Consider the following 7,351-nt stretch of genomic DNA (forward strand, 5'->3'; position numbering starts at 1 on the left):
AGCAAATGAGATGAGGTATGGAATTTTTATGTTAGTTTTGTATGTTCTCTGGGCTGGGTTAAGACTGGGTTTTCTCTTTTATGGTGAAGTTGCAGCCGTCTGGGAAAGCTTGGATGCCCAGAGATCCTGCCCACCATACGGTTAGTGTCAGCTCTTCAGTGAAGATTTGTACTAGATGACTACCCACCCCCGAAAAAAAGAGCTCTCTGAGGTGGAATCAGACATGTCTTGGTGAAAAGTTTTCATAATAGAAAGAAGAGGAGACACCATCCCTGGAAAAAAAGTTGTGTATTTATTTTATAATCTGTCCTAGGACCATTCTCATTCTCCCGCTCACTCACTCAGACAGTTCATCCCAGCCTTAATGAAAGTTTGTGATACATAAGGCACTTGGATATAGATCAACAAGGGGTACCGGGTAAAGGTACAAAAATGTGAGAGGAACTAGAAAACCACCTTTGACGTTGATAAAGGACGTTCTGGAGAGTTCTCAGAATTACTTCCAAGCAGGTCAGCATGTGGAAGTGACACTGTGTTCACATGTTCCTCTCTCACTTTTTATTCCTCGTTGCCTAGGCACCCAGTGGACATACCTCTCTGATAGTTTGATTTAACGCCTGCCTAGAACCTACACCTAAGTTTTCATTTCCATTCCAATGCAAACTTACCTGACACAGGTCCTATTCCTCTCTCCTGGAAAATAGCCATAGTAAACAATTTCCTTTTGAGAGGTTTAGTTGACCATGTGATTGGCTCCCCAACATCCAATCTCCCTCCCCATCTGTGAAGAGAATTATGGATGACAAGCGGCTACATGTGACTGGGAGCAGAAGCCTCTGGGAGTTGCAGTGTGCCTCAGACCCTGTTCTGTGAGACACGAATTTTGGGAGATATTCACATGTACTCTATAAATAATTTTTAAAATGGAATGAACATGGGAAACATAACATAACATTCTATCCTCCCTTGGAAATTCTCAAGAAAGGTTAGCATAGTAAAGGCTTAATATCCTGCAGTAAGAAAAAAAAGCACTAATTTAATCTAGTTTATCTTAGGAGTAATCCCAGGTGGCAAAAATGTTTGCCTATGGAACGATGGCCCACAGAACACGAGTTTGGAAAATACACACCCAAGCTTACGAAGTGGAGAAAGAACGTAGCAATGGAGGGATTTCAGATGACTCCCTCCAAACAGCAGAGTGTAGAAATGTCTAGAATCCTGCATCTTCAGGCCAAGTTGCCCCTCCTCTGCAGGATCTTTCAGTCCTTGGGGTCCCTCCTCTGGTCTCTGCTTCCCACCCAGAGAAGACTCTGTAGGCAGGGCCTCGTTCTGCTCATACTGCTCCTCCTCTCAGACCATTTCTTCTCTCTGCACCTCCGCGTGCTGCTACCAGGTGCAGGTTCACAGTTGCCTCACGGGGGTGGGGGCTTCATTTTCCTGCTTATTTGGCTCCGTTCCCTTCCTGCAGTGTCACGTGTTATCAGTGGAGCAAGGCTATGCCTTGTGGCAAAGACCCCACAAGCACAAAGCCCCAGCTTCGTTTTAAAGTATATATACTTCCCTGTTTTAAAAGGAACTATAATAAACATGCTCTCCAACTTGCCCTGCACGCGATTTTAACCTATAAAGGACCATCGTTACAGTGACTTGGGCTGTTGTCAGTTTGGTTTAGTTCAGGCCTGGAAATAGCATTTCTCTTGATGTCTGCGTGTCTATATTTGAATGTCTTATAAATGTGCCTTTGAACGGAACTTATAGCTCTGCTCCAATCTGCTCCTGAGTTCAGGCCTGTGCATATCCCCTAGGGCGAATCATTCCAAGTGTGTCCCCTTCATTAACATGGGAGTAAATGTGCTTCGTAAAACACGGGGCAAGGCTTGGGGTGCATATGGTCATCATGTGCTCTCCTGATTGGCTGGAAATCGATTCTAGAGACCATCGTTACAGTGACTTGGGCTGTTGTCAGCTTGGTTCAGTTCAGTCCTGGAAATAGTATTTCTCTTGATGGCTGTGTGTCTATATTTGAATGTCTTATAAATGTGCCTTTGAACGGAACTTGTAGCTCTGCCCCAATCTGCTCCTGAGTTCAGGCCTGTGCACGTCCCCTAGGGCGAATCATTCCAAGTGTGTCTGCTTCATTAACATGGGAGTAAATGTGCTTCGTAAAACGCGGGGCAAGGCTTGGGGTGCATATGGTCAGCATGTGCTCTCCTGATTGGCTGGAAATCGATTCTACAATAACAAGTGGAAATGTAATGCTTTGTGTTGTGATAGTACCACATTATAGCAGTTTTAGGGAATTAAGTTTCTGTGCTCTCACATTCCTATTTACAAATGTTATTCATATATATATGTGTGTGTGTATATATATGTGGGGGTGATCGTTTGTGTTTATATTTATCTCTCCCCCAAGTGGGATGAAATAATAATGTTTATAACAAGAAAAACATCAAAATAATGATAACAAGTCTGACCAGAAGGAAACACCTGTCTGGAAAACGAAGGCCATGCTTGGAGCACTTTCTCATAAAGTCAGGCCGCGACAAGAAGAGTGGCAATCATTATTTGTCGTTGGGGTTCACCTTTTATGGAGCTAAAAGTTACTGGATGTACTCATGCAGTAAAAATTTGCAGGATAGTCTATGATGCCTGCCAAGTTACGATGGTGTTTTGAAACAGAATATGGTGAGAGTAAAAATCAGGCTATTGACATCTCACCTCTCACAGTCTTGAGATTCACTGTTCTTAGAAAAGTGAAAATGAACTAAAATTAAATCTGACAGTGGCCCTGGCCGGTGTGGCTCAGTTGGCTGAGCACCCGACATCCCTTGGACCTATAGTTCGCTGGTTCGATTCCCAGTCAGAGCACATGGCCAGGTTGTAGGCTCATTCCCTACTAGGGGGCACACAGGAGGCGGCTGATGGATGTTTCTCTCTCTCTCTCTCTCTCTCGCTCGCTCTTTCTCTCTCTCTCTCTCTCTCTCGCTCGCTCTTTCTCTCTCTCTCTCTCTCTCTCGCTCGCTCTTTCTCTCTCTCTCTCTCTCTCTCCCTCTCTCTCTCTCTAAAATCAATAAGAACATATATTTTTTTAAAGATCTGACAATGAAAATTCACATGCAGCATCAAAGTATACACTCTGTGAGGGAGAAGGGAATGCTCCATCAGGAGAAAACATTGGTAAACATTCTATTACTGGCCACGTGACTGGCTACTATAAAAATTTCACCACTGCCACTGACTGACAGGAGCATAGTGTGGAATGCGAGACTGATCACCCAGTTTGCTTGATGAATTAATTCAGAGGCTGAGACTTTGTGAAATCTTTACAGATCTAGTGGATGAGGCTCTGCTTTGCTTGCCGTTGTACTTTAAGTCCATGTAGGAAATATGTGAGAAAAATGCACTACTATCTCAAACTTTTGACGTGCACACAACAGAAGAAGAGAATTTGGGTGTTTAGACCCGTTTTTATCACACCATCAAATAAACTGGCAAAAATATAAGCTAGCTGAACAGACAACGGGAAAACAATGGCAGGGGACAAAGTCAGAAGGGACAGTCCATTTCGGAACCATTACCAAAGTTAATTTAGTGTTCACTGAGTTGATGTGTCCTAGCTATTGATAGATGACAGATTCTTTCAGAATTACATTGAATAGTGTCATACCAATGGTTAATTTTAGTATTTACATTGTAAATTTTCATGTTTGATACCTGAAACATGAACAATATGAATAATGAGCTCTAAAATTTACTTTTTCATGCCAAATATCAATGCCACATGAGATTAAAAAAAATCACTGGTGTTTGTTTATGGTTACTGTTGTTGGTAAAGAAACTCCATTACCACATTATCTCTCACATATAATAAGGTTAGACCATTGTACTGTTTTTTAAATATATATAATAGATTTTAATTTTTAGAGCATTTTTAGGTTTACAGAGAAAAACTGAGCAGAAACTATAGATTTCCCACATACCTTTACCCCCAACATACACACACAGTTTCCCCCAGTGTAGTACACTCGTTAGAATTGTTGGACTGCTATGGGATACACTATTATTAACTAAAGTTCATAGCTTACATTGGCGTTCACTATGTGTGTTTTACAGGTCTGTGGGTTTTGACAAATGTGTAATCTCCAGTGCTCGTCATTCACTGTCACACAGAGCAGTGTCACCCCTATGGACTGCTTTCATTTTAATAACCTGAAAGAGCCCACCTGGGAAGTCAGAGTAACAGTGTTACCTTGCTCACAACCTCAGATAAAGCACCAGCAACTAACATGAAACACATTTCATTGCCATTCAACACATTTCCATTCAACACATTTCCGTTCAACACATTTCATACAAAACCAACTGAATCTACCTGCTTTGACCCTGTTGTGAAGGAACAGGAGGGGATAGAAAGTGCTGAGGCAGGAGGAAAGGAAGGCGTGATGCGGCGCATCAGACAGTGCTGAGCCCAGCTCCCGGCTCGGCCGCTCACAGGGCGGGGATTCTCCTGCCTCAGCCAGCTCAGGTTCCCTGTCCCTTAAGCAAGGGGGTTTGACGCATGATTGCAAAGGCCTTTTCCTTGAGCCCCAGGATTTCTTGTGCTGGTTGCCTTTGGAGAATTCAAGAATTTTTTTTTAAAGACTCAGAAAACGTAAATATAGAGATTTCTATTTTGAATTTTACCAACTTAATCAATAAATAACATGGTTGAGCTACAGCTAAAACAAACAGCAAAAGAGATAATAATTCAGATTATCTTTATATATAAAAGGCTAAGTGTCCATCCATCCAACTGGTAGCTATGATGCATGCTGACACCAGGGGGCAGACACTCAACACAGGAGCTGCCATGATGCACACTGGCCATTTAAAAATAAACGGCACCACAGACCTGGCGCTGACAAAACAACACTCGGCTTCCCCCAAGTGGGTCACAGGCCCCGCCACCACCCCAGAGCGACACCCCACCAAGCCACAGCCAGTGCTGCCAAGACCCCATGGCACTAAATGCAGCCCACAGCCCAGCCCAGCCCAGAAACGGTCATTGTGGATGCTGGGTAATGATGTTAGCAGCAACGCCCAGCTTCCTCTTCCTAGCAACTAGCCTCCTTGGAGTTTCTTCAGCCCAGGAACCCAACTTGCTTTATAGCCAGGTGCAAACATGTTACAGTTTAACCAAATGTTTGTGAAGGAGACGCAAATAGCGATATTAAAATATTTCTTCTTATTAATTTCCTTTCAAGGTGCATGAATCTGTGCACCAGGACACTAGTTTTTAGATAGGAACCCATAAATGCATTTCTCTTCATCTCCCTTCTGCGGGTGAACAAAGTTCATAAAAGAACACTCTTATGGGAATGGAAAGAAAACCTGATATTAATGTGCAGATGTTCATAGGATGTGAATCCTTCGTTTGATACCAGAACCATACCAAAGTCAGTTAGTGCTTCCCAGGGAGGGCAGTTTTGGTTATAAGTGCCCATGGATTTATTCTGAAACCTTAGTTTCTAGGTTGAATACATTGTTTAAAGCCCTCCATTTGGGGAAGAACAGAGTCTCCTAGAAAGAGTGAGATAGGAAAGGGGACCAAGGGCCCGGCCAGTGTGGTTCAGTGGTTGAGCCTTGCCCCATGAAGCAGGAGGTCAAGATTCATTCCTGGTCAGAGCACCTGCTGGGGTTGAGAGCTCCATCACCAGTAAGGGGCATTCAGGAAGCAGCCACTCAATGATTTCCTCTCATCATTGATGTTTCTCTCCCTCTCCATTGCTCTCTCTGAAATCAAAACATATTTAAAAGAAAAATAAGGGCAGGGTCCGGGTGGGGGGGGGGGGGCAAAGGAAAGAACTTGGTAGTTGGAGAGTGCAGCTACCAACCATCAACTCAGACTTTTTAAAGAAATCTGAGAAGAGGTTTCTCAAAGCACCAAAATGTTGCTGAGAGGGGGGCAGTCTTTTGTCATCAATGGGTGTTAATCTGCTTTGTTTGTTTATACATTGACTAGGGGCCCAGTGCACAGATGGGATCCGCGCCCGCCCCCCGCCCCCCCCACATCTGGCCGGACTGGAGGGGAGCAGTAGGGGCTTTGGGGGGGTTGGCTGGCAGGCCCTGGGTTGGAGGGGCCAGTGAGGCAGGGTCGGGGCCCACTGGTGGGAGGGGCCTGAAGAAGACCCTCTGAGCTGGAGCTGAGCATGGGCCCCAGGCTTCCCAGGGAGGGCGGCCTCAGCAAGGAAACAGAAACCACCAGAAGGCTCTGCAAACAGGCATTAAGCTCCTTTGGCCAGGCAGACTCAGAGCTGGTGTCTCTGCATGTACATTAGACATAGCCCAGCACTTGCCTTTGTCTGTTGGTCAAATCCATTGCATTGAAAAACTTGTTCCCCTTCTTCTCTTTGGGCCCTTACAACAAATACAGGCCAATTGGAAGACACAGGCCCCAGTGGCAGAGCCAGGCCCCACAATCACCAGGAATTTAGGCCTAAGACAACTGGGTAGCAATCTCCACAGAACAGAACACACTGTTTTAGAGTCTTAATTCTCCCCTAAAATGTGCCCAACTGCTCCTCTTTAGGGGGGATAGACTGAACCAAGGAACCAAAGTTCCCTTTGAGGTGGGATTCACTGGGAACCGACTGGTGGCAAGGCCCCTCACAGGCAGCTGCTCCCCTCCCCCCCCAAGCTCAGTGTGCTCTGAGCCAGTCTGTTTCTGGAGGTGCCGGCTCCTGGGCTGTTGGTCGGGTGGCAAGTCCACAGGGTTTCTCTCCGCCGCCTCCCGAGCAGCACCCTCTGGCCAGCATACCAGGCAGCTGTCGCTAGAGCCGGGACTCAGAGAGCGAAGCTGGACCTGCAAGTGGCCAGGCCTCGACCCCCACCCTGCTTCTCAGTCTTGCTTGTGTGGATCGGGCCAAAGCCCACTGCCCGAGACTGGCGCCACGTGCGGAGGGTCACACCTGACCTGCCAGCCTTGGTGACGATCATCTCGGTGCCCAGCTGATTAAATTCGTCCCATAGAGCCTTCATTTCAAGCTGCATGCTCATGCTGTCTACCTTCGCATTATTCTTTGCCGGCACCTTGGCGGTGACCATGCAACTGGCCCTGGGGCCCTCCGGCTTGGTAGCAGCACTGGTGGTGGCCCCTGCAGCCGGCTGGAGCATCATAGCAACTGGTCGTTCTGGCTGTTCCACCATAACAGTTGCTGGGCTCTTATTATATAGACTAGAGGGCTGGTGCATGAAATTCATGCACTTGGGGGGGAGGGGTCCCTCAGCCCAGCCTGTACCCTCTCATAGTATGGGAGCCCTGTGATCAATCGCCCCAAAGAGGTAGGCCCCAACCACCTGCCACAGCCTCACA

At 46.2% G+C, this 7,351-nt stretch overlaps 1 long non-coding RNA gene across 3 annotated transcripts in view; it reads left to right on the top strand.

Annotated features, from left to right (window-relative positions):
* LOC107181979 overlaps positions 1 to 7,351 on the top strand; it is a 79,462-nt gene that overhangs the window by 19,526 nt on the left and 52,585 nt on the right. The gene's annotated exons all lie outside the window — the stretch shown is intronic.

This window comes from Myotis davidii, unplaced genomic scaffold (assembly GCF_000327345.1).
Source record: "Myotis davidii unplaced genomic scaffold, ASM32734v1 scaffold214, whole genome shotgun sequence".
Classification (NCBI taxonomy): Eukaryota; Metazoa; Chordata; class Mammalia; order Chiroptera; family Vespertilionidae; genus Myotis; species Myotis davidii.